Source organism: Dendrobates tinctorius, unplaced genomic scaffold (assembly GCF_039654945.1).
Source record: "Dendrobates tinctorius isolate UK_male_01 unplaced genomic scaffold, ASM3965494v1 ptg000003l, whole genome shotgun sequence".
Lineage (NCBI taxonomy): Eukaryota > Metazoa > Chordata > Amphibia > Anura > Dendrobatidae > Dendrobates > Dendrobates tinctorius.
The window spans coordinates 31,058,783-31,073,475 of record NW_027361671.1 but is presented as its reverse complement, the minus strand read 5'-3'; positions in this window follow the sequence as shown (position 1 = coordinate 31,073,475).

Genomic DNA, 14,693 nt, shown 5'->3' with positions numbered 1-14,693 from the left:
AGACGGACACTGGAAGGCGGACACGGCTGAGACACTGGCAGGCGGGCACGGCTGAGACACTGGCAGGCGGGCATGGCTGAGACATTGGCAGGCGGGCACGGCTGAGACACAGGGCAGGCGGGCACGGCTGAGACACAGGGCAGGCGGCCACGGCTGAGACACAGGGCAGGCGGGCAGGCACTGCTGAGACACAGGCCAGGCAGGCACGGCTGAGATACAGGGCATGTGGGCACAACTGAGACACAGGGCAGGCTGGCACAGCTGAGACACAGGGCAGGCGGGGACGGCTGAGACAGAGGGCATGCGGGCATGGCTGAGACACAGGGCAGGCAGGCATGGCTGAGACACAGAGCAGGCAGGCACGGCTGAGACACAGGGCAGGCAGGTACGGCTGAGACACAGGGCAGGCAGGCACGGCTGAGACACGGGGCAGGCGGGCACGGCTGAGACACGGGGCAGGCAGGCACGGCTGAGACACAGGGCAGGCGGGCACAACTGAGACACAAGGCAGGCTGGCACAGCTGAGACAGGGCAGGCAGGCACGGCTGAGACACAGGGCATGCGGGCATGGCTGAGACACAGGGCAGGCAGGCATGACTGAGACACAGGGCAGGCAGGCATGGCTGAGACACATGGCAGGCAGGCACGGCTGAGACACAGGGCAGGCACAGCTGGGACACAGGGCAGGCACAGCTGGGACACAGGGCAGGCACAGCTGGGACACAGGGCAGGCAGGCACAGCTGAGACACAGGGCAGGCAGGCACAACTGAGACACAGGGCAGGCAGGCACAACTGAGACACAGGGCAGGCAGGAACGGCTGAGACACCGGGCAGGAAGGCACGGCTGAGACACAGGGGCAGGGACCAACGGGAAAGGTACAAGGACATGGGCAGGAAGGAGTGGTGTGTGGAATAGGTAGGGTCCTGTTCACACAGCGGGTGAAGGTACTGGTACAGACAGGAAGGAATGGTGTATGGAGGAACAGTTAGAGATTCCCATAGAACCTAGGTGGGTCTGCTGGGTCCTGCTCCTCATAAGCCAGGAGTTGCTTGTAGATAGCCTTAGAGACTATGATTGGGTCAGAAGTCTCAACAATCGTAACAACCCTTGGTGGAACAAATTTTTCAGGTTGCTCATACGGGCAAGAAAAAAGTTCATGATGCTCTGTGAGCGTAAGGACATGGGATACAGCAGTGACCATGGCCTGTGCAAACTGTCATGCTCACACCCTGACTGGTGGGTGTGAGCCAGGGGGTTGTGGCCTCACTGTGCCACAAACCAGACTACCCTGGAAGGGGCATCACTAAGACAGCTGCCTTGATTTTCACTGGAGCCTCTGATGGAGAGGTCAGGCTTGTGCAGCAGGCAGCTTACAGGTGCCATTCCAGGGTGATGTCTGGCTGTGGCTGCTGATCCCACTTGGGGGGATGGATTCAGGTAACAGGCACGAGTAGCAGATGGACCCGGCTGAGACATTAGAAGGTGGGCACGGCTGAGACACTGGCAAGCGGGCATGGCTGAGACACTGGCAGGCAGGCACGGCTGAGACACTGGCAGGCGGGCACGGCTGAGACAGAGGGCAGGTGGGCACAGCTGAGACACAGGACATGCGGGCACAGCTGAAACACAGGGCAGGTGGGCACGGCTGAAACACAGGGCAGGTGGGCACGGCTGAGACATTGGCAGGTGGGCACAGCTGAGACACAGGTCAGGCAGGCACGGATGAGATACATGGCAGGCGGGCACAACTGAGACACAGGGAAGGCTGGCACAGCTGAGACACAGGGCAGGCGGGCACGACTGAGACCGAGGACATGCGGGCATGGCTGAGACACAGGGCAGGCAGGCACGGCTGGGACACAGGACAGGCAGGCACGGCTGGGACACAGGGCAGGCACAGCTGGGACACAGGGTAGGCAGGCACAACTGAGACACAGGGCAGGCAGGCATGGCTGAAACACAGGGCAGGCCAGCACAACTGAGACACAGGGCAGGCAGGAACGGCTGAGACACAGGGCAGGAATGCACGGCTGAGACACAGGGGCAGGGACCAACTGGAAAGGCACAAGGACATGGGCAGGAAGGAGTGGTGTGTGGAATAGGTAGGGTCCTGTTCACACAGTGGGTGAAGGTACTGGTACAGACAGGAAGGAATGATGTATGGAGGAACAGTTAGAGATTCCCATAGAACCTAGGCGGGTCTGCTGGGTCCTGCTCCTCATAAGCCAGGAGTTGCTTGTAGATAGCCTTAGAGACTATGACTGGGTCAGAAGTCTCAACAATCGGAACAACCCTTGGTGGAACAAATTTTTCAGGTTGCTCATACGGGCAAGAAAAAAGTTCATGATGCTCTGTGAGCGTAAGGACATGGGATACAGCGGAGACCATGGCCTGTGCAAACTGTCATGCTCACACCCTGACTGGTGGGTGTGAGCCAGGGGGTTGTGGCCCCACTGTGCCACAAACCAGACTACCCTGGAAGGGGCATCACTAAGACAGCTGCCTTGATTTTCACTGGAGCCTCTGATGGAGAGGTCAGGCTTGTGCAGCAGGTAGCTTACAGGTGCCATTCCAGGGTGATGTCTGGCTGTGGCTGCTGATCCCATTTGGGGGGATGGATTCGGGTAACAGGCACGAGTAGCAGACGGACACGGCTGAGACATTAGAAGGTGGGCACGGCTGAGACACTGGCAAGCGGGCATGGCTGAGACACTGGCAGGCAGGCACGGCTGAGACACTGGCAGGCAGACACGGCTGAGACAGAGGGCAGGTGGGCACAGCTGAGACACAGGGCATGTGGGCACAGCTGAGACCCAGGGCAGGTGGGCACGGCTGAAACACAGGGCAGGTGGGCACAGCTGAGAGACAGGGCATGCAGGCACGGCTGAGACACAGGGCAGGCAATCATGGCTGAGACACAGGGCAGGCAGGCACGGCTGAGACACAGGGCAGGCAGGCACGGCTGAGACAAAGGGGCAGAGACCAACTGGAAGGCACGAGGACACGGGCAGGAAGGAGTGGTGTGTGGAATAGGTCGGGTCCTGTTCACACAGTGGTTGAAGGTACTGGTACAGACAGGAAGGAATGGTGTATGGAGGAACAGGTAGAGACTTTTTCCCTCAGCGGGTGCAGGTACTGATACAGACAGGAAGGAATGGTGTATGGAGGAACAGGTAGAGACCTGTTCACACAGCAAATGCAGGTACTGGTACAGGCAGGATGAAATGGAGTATGAAGAAACAGGTTTGGACCTGTTCACACAGGAGGAGAACCGCAAGGCTGTGGAGGAGAGCTGTAGAGCAGCAAGAGGTTCTGCAGCAGCAGAACCAGGGCAAAGCAGAACCGCAAGAGTATGGAGCACAGGCAGAGCCTTAAGAGTACAAAGCAGGCAGAGTCGTAAGAATGCAGAGCACAGACAGAGCCGCAAGAGTACGGAGCATAATCAGACATAGAGGACACAAGGAAAGACACAGTGGGGAAGGAAGTCAAAGACAAGTAGACTGACAGACAGAGGTAGGACAGAGTTCAGACAAGGTAACGGTGCGAGACGAAGGTACAGGACCAAGGACACAGGGACCAGAGTATACACAGGTACAAGGCAAAGCTAAGAGCAATAGCACAGAGACCAGGATATTCTGCCTCCTGGAGGGCAGCAAGATAGGTACAAGACAAGGCTAGAACAAAGACACAGAGACCAGGATATTCTTCCTCCTGGAGGGCAGACAGGCAAACCAAAGCTAGGAATAGAGCCTCCATAGAAGGCAAAGCACAAAGTAAAACCTGGCAGCTCAGCAGCAAGACGCTAACTGTGTTAACACATTGCACAGGCAAGATCCACTGAGTGGAGCTGCCCTAAATACTAGAGGGCTCTTGGTAATTGGTCAGGGACACATTAGATAGGTGCACCCTGACTCCATAAGAACCAGAGAGTTCTGGCGCCGCCCCCCTCTATGCACACAGCCAGGAAACATGCACAGAGCAGGCAGGAGACAAGAGGCACAGAGCATGGAGCTGGCAGCAGACAGAAGTCACAGCATGGCCTGGAGCAGTGAGTAAGTTGGTGTGTGGGGGATGGGAGGCCATGCATTGATGCCAGCAGGGTTGTTACAGCATCAAAGATAATTATATCCTTATATCTGAAGTCCAATGAAGTATGTAATCATTTTTATCTATTGAATTTGAGTGAAATCTGTCACTAAAAGATTTGTACAACATATGTCTCTGTGTTAAATGGGAACAAGCAGTGATCCAGTAGAGACCTCAATAACTATATAGAAGCAGTATTAGAACTTTATGTCCCCAGAATACAGAACAAAGCCTCAATGTGGCCAAGTGCAGGTGGTGATAAAAAAAAAATCAGTAATTTGTAGTGTTAATAGATTGTAACAATGAGGGCAGAAGGTGAAAAATGTGATAAGTGTGTAAAGTGTAAATATTATTCCTCCACTATGAGTGCATTCTTGTGCATATCAGGAATAGGTTTCTCTTCAGAAGTAATATGTTTATACCATAGAAACAAAATAATCTGTTTACCGGGTTTTATTTTCATTGTCTTGGTTTTCTTCATTTGTATTCAAGGATTTATGTTTTTTAAATACTTTAATCACAAGAAAATACAGCAAATATTAGTCATATGAATTTCTATTGTATAATTGATCTATGTAGATAGAAAAGAATTACATATTAGGCCAGCTCTCAATCTGTCTTTTTCTTAAAGGGAACCTGTCACATCTCGTAAGACTCCAAAACTGGCACTATTAAATTTCTTGCATTTTTTATTATCTTTGATGTCCCCAAACAAAGTTTATACATGTGGTTAAACACATTCTATTTACTCAATTACCATATGCAAAATACCCTGGATTAGTCTGGAAGGACATTGCTTCCTCCAGACCAGTCTGGCCTCAGTTGCTGTAATAATACCTCCCTGGGCGTAATTAACATCCATCCCTCGGTCTACATCATTTCCACCTTTTTTTGCCATACATATAAACTTTGTTCTGAGAAGTCCAATACATTATTAGAATGGAAGTAGAGAGCTCCAAAGAGTCGCAATGGCAGTTTTAGAAATGTGGGGATCATGACAGGTTCCCTTTGAATGCATATAAAATGGTAGCCAATGCTTGCTTGTCTGTAACTGCTCCAAGAAAAAAGAGCTCTGTTATAAGTAATCTGTTACCAGGTTTTTGCTACCGCATGTTCTTTCCCCGCATGAGGCAAATGAAGGTGTCGTTGATTAATAGGGTTGGGAGAGATCCACCTTCTCTTCCTCAATGCAGAACAGTCAGGACCGATGCTGTTCAGCATCCAGAGAGATGATGCACACCAGGGATAATAATAATCTTTATTTTTATATAGCGCTAACATATTCCGCAGCGCTTTACACACATTTTCATTGCTGTCCCCAATGGGGCTCACAATCTAAATTCCCTATCAGTATGTGGGAGGAAACCGGAGTACCCGGAGGAAACCCACGCAAACACAGATGTTGTCCTTGGTCGGATTCGAACCCAGGACCCCAGCGCTGCAAGGCTGCAGCGCTAACCACTGAGCCACCGTGCTGCAGGGATTGTGAAGTCCAGACTTGTTTATTTGGAAATCTGGACATACAGCATATGATTGGTAATACAGCAATGCAAGTGTAAACAAGGTGCAGCAAGGTGCAGCACGGAGTGTGGCCACAAGTGTGAGCAGCAAGAGTGTTATGGCAAGTGCGATCGAAAACTGATGCCTTCCTCAGCTTGGTACAAGGGTGTCTCTGCCACAGATAGTGAAACTACAATGACATGGCTACTAGGAGGAAAAGGTCACCCTTGAACCGGAAATGGAAGGCACACCCATAAGAATTAATTAATGACAGACTGCGATACAGAAAAAGGCCATTAGGTGGCAGCAGAGTAACATGTAAAATAGATACTATACATAAACCAGCCAAACAGAACAGCACACCGCATCTGAGAGCAGCATAAAGTAGGGGCAGAGACTCTCATTCAAGTGATGTGTCACTTACTGGGCTGCTTGCTGTCATTTTGATAAAATCGCTGTTTTATCTGCTGCAGGTCTATCTGTTCTATAAATGCTGAGCTCTGTGTAACCCCACCCACACCAGTGATTGGCAGCTTTCTGTGTGCACTGCACATTGACAGAAAGCTACCAATCAGTGGTGGGGTGGGGTTATGCAGACCTTATGAATAAGCAGTGATTTTATCAAAATTACACTAAGCAACCCTGTAAGTGACACATCACTGGAATAAGAGTCTCTATCTCTACATTATACTCCTGTTGGAATAGGTGGCAAAAACCTGGTGTCAAATTCCCTTTAAATCCCTGAGCATGTTTTGTAGGTGTTATAAAGAAAATTTAACAATTGAAGTCAAAAGATTTGCAGTCTATAATATCTATGTCAAAAGTATATTAAAAAAAAGTACTGAATATAACTTGTAAATGTGATCTTTGGGCCAAAAAAGGTTTAGAAGCCAAAGACTATTACTTACAATCTGCCCATAACCCGTAATACCACATATTGAGGACTATAAGTAGTCCTGAAATTCATGGATAATGTACATACAGCACTTTTATTTGTATACATCTTTTTTCTGCTTCATTTTGACCATGTTTGTAAGAAAATGTTTACATTTATTCCCGATGATGAGGTGCACAAAGCCTTAATGTCTGTAGTGAATCTTATATATATATAGCGGCACGAAATTGCTCGAACTAACCATTTTATAGGAGTGCACTTATTAAACAGTCTAGTATCATAAGAAATGAGATGTATTCAGGGTAATTATGGTTAATATCTTCATGGGTGTAATTTCCCTTAAAACTGAGAGCAGCTAGTTATGAATAAATTAAAACAAATGAGAAATTGTGTAGAAAATCTTCTCTTAGTTGTTTGCGCCTTGTGTGTATTATTTCTTAATTACTCTTTTCCTGAGAATCATTTTCCAAATGCTGCTCGCCATTAGTTTAATTGTAAGCCTTTATGAACAGTGACTGCTTCACCATTGAGAGAGAGCAGCACTTTACTGTCACAAGCTGAAGCAAAGTGGAATGGATTTTATTGTACAAATTGCTAATGCTGTAAAAAAAAAAAGACACAAATGAGAACAATAGGTCCATTTTCAAAGAAGCTTGAAAAACCTTTTAAGATCAAGACTATAGTTTATTGATATATTCCCAATGCGCAGCCAGAAAGTGGCAGAGAAATGACTCGTCTCCTTTGTGTCTCAGCGATCTTTTTCAACTAGATAAGGTTGAAGGACGAGATCTTTGTTTTACCACAAAGAACGACCTGGCCTCGTTCACCTTCTCACTATTGTGCGTCAGACACAGTCTTAATATATTTAATAAAGCAAGGCATTTCCGATGCATAAACAGTATATCGTAGTTGTGTCACATCTTTTATTTGATTCCATCTCTGAATAATTATAAAAGTGATTAAACATAATAGCAAGCGTGAAAATGGAATGCTAAAGAAATCTTGGCAATATTTGATACAAATAAACGGTCACAAACCACATTGATAAAAAACCAACATCATCTTTTAGTTTTACCCTAAGGCCAGGAGCAAACGAACGTGTTTTCGGCCCAAGTGCGATCCGTCAAAATATAGGATCACACTTGGACTGTTCTGTCCTCACTAATGAAGCAGACTTCATGTAGCTATACAGGCAGCTAAACTGCTATACCGGGGTCCAATAAGGAGACTAGTTGAATCTGTATTTAATTGAACGTGGTGGTACATTGGCGTGGTGAAACTACAAATAAAAACATATACATACACTGAGTCAATACAGCGTACATCAGGGATACATATCGTACATAATACATTAGGAATCAACATCTGCACTACTAGCTGAGGAGGGGGAAACTAACTGAGCAGGCTGATCTGAGACAGGAATTATATACAGGAAGCATGTTTACTTACCAGCGATGCTGTCACAAGAGGGAGAAGAGAAATGAGATGTTTCCAGGATGCAGGCAGAAGGAAAATGGTGGATTGGAGGGAAAATAGGGCTGAACTAACCATGATCCTTTGCAAAGGGCTCCCAGAAGGCACTGCAAAACTTACCATAGTGCTTTGCAACATTCCCAAAATACATTGTGAACAGGGGGAAAGATGCAAAGTGAAAGTAAACTTCAATACATTGCAGTTATGACTCTGGCCACCAGATGGAGCCAGAAACAATGAACACAATAGGATCTATAGAAAACTGAACATCCTATGTATTCACAGTAATCATTGCAAATTTTATCAAATAGACAGTTAAAGGTTGTGAATTAAATGTCGGAGACAGAACACGGACCAATGTTATTCTAAGGGGCCGTGCACATGTCCGATTTTTCCCTAGAACAATTTTTCTTGCTGAGGAAAAAATCTCAGCATGTACAAATTTGATCCGATATGCAAGTCAATGAGTCTGTGGAAAACATTGGACTGCAATTAAATGACATCTGAGTGCAGTCTGAGTTCCACGGACTGACAAAGAAAATTTTGTCTCCATACACTCCTCATCTAAAAGAATTTGAACACACTATGATCACACTCAGATAAAAATCTGTTCAGAGTGTAATTAGCATAATTGATCCAATTTACTCAGATGACAAAAAATGCGCTCACCTGCACTAAATATGCATTACAATCTGGATACTGTTATACTTAAAAAGGTTGTCGAGATTTGGCACAAAATTCTGAACTAAGTCTATGTGACTACAGACTTGTGATTCTGTGGTGCTGGAGCCAGAACAGGCAGTCAAGTTGCTGAAAGTATGCGATATGAAAACTCCAAGTAATAGTACAAATGAACTGAGCGAGACTGTGGAGGAAAGATCGGTTCCTCCCACGTCACCAATGCGACGTAACTACACAGGCACAGCTCTCCGGCGCCCCCTTTGTCTCTCAGATCAGTAAGGGAACTGCACCTAGAGCAAATGGCCGCCGGGGAGGATGTCCTGTTACCCGCTGGATATTCTAAGATCCGTAATCAGGGTAAAAGCATCAGCCCAAGATTAATTTTATGGTTTAATTGCCTTAAGGGTGCACTAGATAATTACAGATATATACAGTAAGCTATACAACGGAATTACAGTGGATTTGCAGTCAGAGTAAAAATATAACAATAATGGTACAAGACTTAGCGATATTAAGCTGGAGGTCAATATACCAGGTTGTAGGTTGCATGTGGATGCCGGGAGCTCTGCTGTCCACAGATACAAGAATCTTAGTTGCCCGACAGACCCCAAAGCGTGGGCCGCTGCTCCCTTGGCAGGTCTGTCCCCAGTTCCTTCTTAGATCATCTTGTTCTTCTGTGTGAGTGAGGCTGTCTGCCGTGTGCTCCCTGTTCTTAAGCATGCTGAGTTCCTCGCCCTGTGTCAGAGGGTGGGCTAATAATCTCCACCCTTTAGCTCCCTGCAGAACTTATTCCTAATATCTAAGAAAGGGGTAACTTCCTCCAGGATGATCGGATCAGCACACGAGAGGTACCAGTGAATGCAGTTTGTTTTGCCTGTTCTGTGGAGAGCAAACATGGCCCCATTGGGTTGCTGTGGAGGGCCAATCTCTATATCTCAGGACCCAGAGCCCTCACCGACTCAGGAGTCGCACTGCCAGATGCACGATTTCCTCAGGGTCACGCAGCTATTTTTTGAGTCTGTAACTCGAAAGGTGTGCTCATGATCCATGATCCTAGGAAGGAGTCGAAGCGGCTGGGAGAGACAATGGATGTGTATTTCTGTGTCCAGCTGGCAGGTATATTCTAATTGAAGCCCCCAGGCACCTTCATGCCCCATGCTGGTGTGGCTCCTACTCAAGCTTTGAAGTTCTGTTTTGGCCTTATCTCATTATCATACTAAAAGACCTTGCTATTCAACATTGGAGCACTAAACCCTGCTTTCTTCAATATGCTTACAGGCCCGGGGGGGTAGGAGCAGTTAGCTGCTTGTAATTCTTGTGAACTCAGACCAAAATGGACAGGCCAAGCTCAGACTTGAGGCGAGCATTAGGTCCCATATCCAAGATGGCGGCTGCTCCTTCATCACAGAGACCTTTCATGTTTAGTCAGAATGCAGCTGAAAGAATGCATATTGCATACTAGCGGTCCCATGACCACCCACTCCAGCTGTTGGCACCAGAGAATCCTAACAGAGTGCAAACAAGCCTGCAGTCTCAGAGTGACTTCAGACCTTCATGTCAAACCTGAACCCCTTTAATCTGGCCATACTTATCAGATAGCTGTCAACCGAATGTTCATTTGGCAGACAGCTATCTCTCCTGATTTATGTTCAAGGGATTTAACTCCTTCACAACCTATGATGTTTAAGTAAGTTATAGGTCATGTGTCTCTCTTTGATGCGGGCTCTGGCACTGAGCCCACATCTTTTCCAGCACATGATAGCTTATTTAATCAGCTGTTGCGTGCCCCTAACAGCCGCAAGTGGAATCGCGATCCACCCGCGGCTGTTAACATGTTAAAGGGAACCTGTCACCCTCGCCAGGGTGTTTTTAAGTAAAAGAGCAACCTTCAGCAACTATAAGGCTGCATTCTGTGAAGGTGGCTCTTATGTTTCTGATCCCTATTAACGTCGAAATATTGACTTTTATAAATAGGTCCCCATACCTGTATTGAGTCCCATAGGTATGGTGTGTCCCCGTGTATCAGCCGCCTCCCAGCCACCCATCATGCCCCTGTGTTGCGTCCCTGCGCTGCCTCCCAGCCATCTATCATGCTCCTGTGAAGCGTCCCTGCGCCGCCTCCCAGCCATCCATCATGCCCCTGTGTTGCATCCCTGTGCCACCTCCCAGCTGTCCATCATGTATCTGTGTTGCGTCCCTGCGCTGCCTCCTCCTGTGTTTGCTGTTAGCGTTACATGCCAGCGGGTGCCTGCGCTGTGCCAACAGTTCTCGGGCATGCGCAGTGCGTGCTGCCCGGGAACTGACATCAGGCTATCGCACCTGCGTGTTTCGCAGGTGCCAGATTCCCAGCCCCGCAGTGTGTTATGATATGTTCAATCTTCTTCAGACCCCCGGTGCAGCCATTTGGTAAATTCAAAAAAGTTCATTTTTTTCTCATTAATGTACACTCTGCACCTCATCTTGACTGAAAAAACAGAAATGTAGAAATTTTTACAAATTTATTAAAAAAGAAAAACTGAAATATCACATGGTTGCAATGAAACAAAGAGTTAAAAGTGTAAAGGGGTCTGAATACTTTCCATACCCACTGTATTTGTCTGATGTCTCTGAACTCATAATTAATGACCTGGAGAATCACAATGGCGGGTCAGTTTTAGCATTTTGTGAACTTGGTAAAAAAAAAAGCAGTTGTGGAATTTCACATTTTTCCAATTTCACCACACTTGGAATTTTTTTCCCTTTTTCCAATACACTCTGGTAAAATCAATGCTGTCATTTAAAATACAACTTATCCCACAAGAAAACAAGCCCTCACATAGCCATATTGATGGCACAGTAAAAAATGTATGGCTCTGGGAAGAAGAGGAGTCAGGAGTCTTTACTTATACATGAAAAATATATATAACTCTAATACCTCATGTTCTTTTAACCTCAAAGACTCATAAAAATTCAGTAACTAGGTCTAGGCAAATTCATGCAGGATTGTCTCTATTTCATTGAATAGCAAGAGCCTGCACAGGGCCTCCAAATAGTCTCATTTCAGGTGGAAAGCACATTCAAGTTTTTAAAATAGAATGTCCAAAGTCATTAGGAAATGCACAATTTTAGGGATTGATATCTAAGGGCAGTGAATGGTTCCAAAGTCATGTTCTTATGAGATTTTAACCCATTCATTCCCGAGCGATTTTCCGTTTTTGCATTTTTATTTTTTGCCCCCCCACCCTTCTTCCCAGAGCCATTACTTTTTTTATTTTTCCATTAATATAGTCATAAGAGGGCTTGTTTTTTGCAGGAAAATTAATTTATATTTTCCAATTTCTCAGGAGCATAAGTACCCACTGCCCTATTTAGACAATAATATAACCACTAAAAAAGTGTTGGTCTACATCTATGGTTTGTGGGAGTATGCTATATCTATATCTAAAATCTATATGTTAGAGTGATCTATATGTTATGTTATGTTATAGAATTTAGAGACGCACTAGCCAAATAGTAGACTGTAAAGACCCCCATACACATTAGACTAAGTTTGGCCTACGACCCCCCCCAGGAAGTAGCAACAAGCGAAACGCGCTTCGGGGGTTTTTCCCTCTCACAGCAACCATTACACCACAGCAACCCTCACGCCACAGGTATTGTCAGCTTAGTGATAATTCCATTTTTATATGGTCTTTGTCCTCGTTTTTTTATGGGTCAAGTTAATATTCAAGTGGTCCTATTCATTATGCACGTGAACTTTAGCACATTCTACTTCTATTTCTTTAGGACTAATCCTTTTTGATCCCATACTTACCTAATTGTGGTCTGTGTACATATCCACATCATTACCCTATAGCCTGCTGGTGAAGCCAGTTTTCCTTTGCCACTGGTAAGTATTCCAATTTTTCTGTACCTCTATATTGGATATATATTGATTTCTTTTCTTATGTGGTTGTCTATGGATTGTATCACTAGTTTCACTTGATTCTATTAACTATAGTATAGGTGCGTGGAGGTCATTCTGCCTTGTTCAATGTTCCCTTGTTTGAACGATTTTGACTCCTCTTGTTTTAATCTATTTATCAATATATTTATTTGTTTTTACTTTGGGTCTTGTACTTCCTTTTCCTTGGTCTTCTGTCATGTCGGACGCTGTTCACCCCACAGCGTCCGGCAGGCAGAGGTAGTTCCACCTCCATCCACTATAGCCTCAGTGGCGCCGGCTTGATCTTCAGGCTCTCGGGGGTTAATCTTTCTGGAGACCAGGTTGGATGGTTAGTCATGCCCACGGTCTTTAAATAGTCATGCTGGCCTATGGGCGTCGCCGATTATAGCTTGTGTTTCATACCAAGTGGTTCCGGTCTGGAGTGGAGGTGTTGAAGAGAGAGAGATTCGTATCTGGTGGCGTATGATCCGTTGTTATCCTTTCTCCTTCCCATATTTGTGTTTAGTTGTGCCCTGTTCACATTACTGTATATTCCTGTGTGTGCGGCGCAGTGCAGTTTAAGTTCTCCCTGTCTGTCATAATTTGTGTGGGGGCTTTGGTGGTGTGTCTCCTCACTGGGTGGAGGGTGGAGGGTTAAGTGCAGGGCTGAGCAGGAGATAAGGAAAGGTTGGAGGCTCAGGCATTTGCACCATCAGCAAAAACCCTGGGTTGAGGGTCAGACAGGGTTTCCCCTAGTTAAAGGGACATCACAGGGGCCCCGGATATTTCAGCCTTAGTTGAACTAAGCCCCGCGTGACATCTTCTCACTCATTTTTGGAAGTGTACCTATATAAATATTTATTTATGGTCTTTATTTTGGGTTTTTGACTAATTTTGGCCTAGCCCGCCGATGTTGAATGGGTTCGCCTGAAAATCTAATGTGTATGAGGGCATCAGCCAACTGATGGTTAGAGGAGATGTCAATTGGGCAGATCCGATTTTGACCTGTATTTTGTATTGCTCTCCCAAAGAAAATCCACCAGCCAATGTGTTAGTTAGTGGCTTTCTCATATAGAACAGAATGTGTGGAAGATTTGGCTGAGATGGCCTAACAGTTGGCTGAAGCATCATTCAGTCGACAGTCCTCTAATATTTTTGGGGGCCTTAATCCTCACAGTGGGAACCAGTAGATCCTGATGTTGAACAACTAATAAGTTCAGAAGTGTTCAATTTGTCACCATCTTTTTCTGGTATAATGTCCATTTCCAATTTATACAGGAACTGGCGAGTCTGCAATTGGATGGATTAGGTCACATCATGGATTATACAATAGAAAGCAGGACAAAGGGGGGGGAGAATTGTGACTGATTTCAATATTATGAATATGTAGCAGCGTTCTCCAATCACAAGCTTAACCTGGACTTGGTCCCTTAGTAGATTTCCCAGAGTGTCATCCAGAGAAAGATTTCATACTGGAGAAGTTTAGCCACTTTTGATTTTGATCATTCACTTCATTAAAAAAAATTTTTTATTAAAAATCTTTCTTCAAAAAATATTTGAAATCTTTGTTGCATTTTCAAAACTTATTGCCAGATAAAATTATAAATAGAAAAGAAAATATTACTGTGCTCTGGCTCCAAAAATTTTTGGTCATAAATGTCACCAACGTTACAAACATATTATAGTAATTAAATTACAAATAAATTATAGCATACCCATGTTTTTCCTGTCCATTTTCTCTATTTTACTGGGCACCAATATAAATGTTAAATATATTTGCTAATATTTCTGAGATTCCTGACTATAAATCACTGGGACAAAAGAAGAAAATATATATTTGGAGCAAGCTATTATAACATATAGAGAAACCAAAATCGGCATGGCATGAATGCTCCTGTACAAAGGAGTCCTTCAAATCCTCAAAAGGTCAGTAAAACCTGTGAAAGAGGCAAAGAAACCATTCACTGTTGCTGAAAAGCAGTGCTGATTATGTCTTCTTGACAGCAGTGTCATACCACATACAGTGAGGAAAATAAGTATTTGATACACTGCCGATTTTGTAAGTTTTCACACCTTCAAAGAATGGAGAGGTCTGTAATATTTATCATAGGTACAATTCAACTGTGAGAAACAGAATCTTTAAAAAATTCAG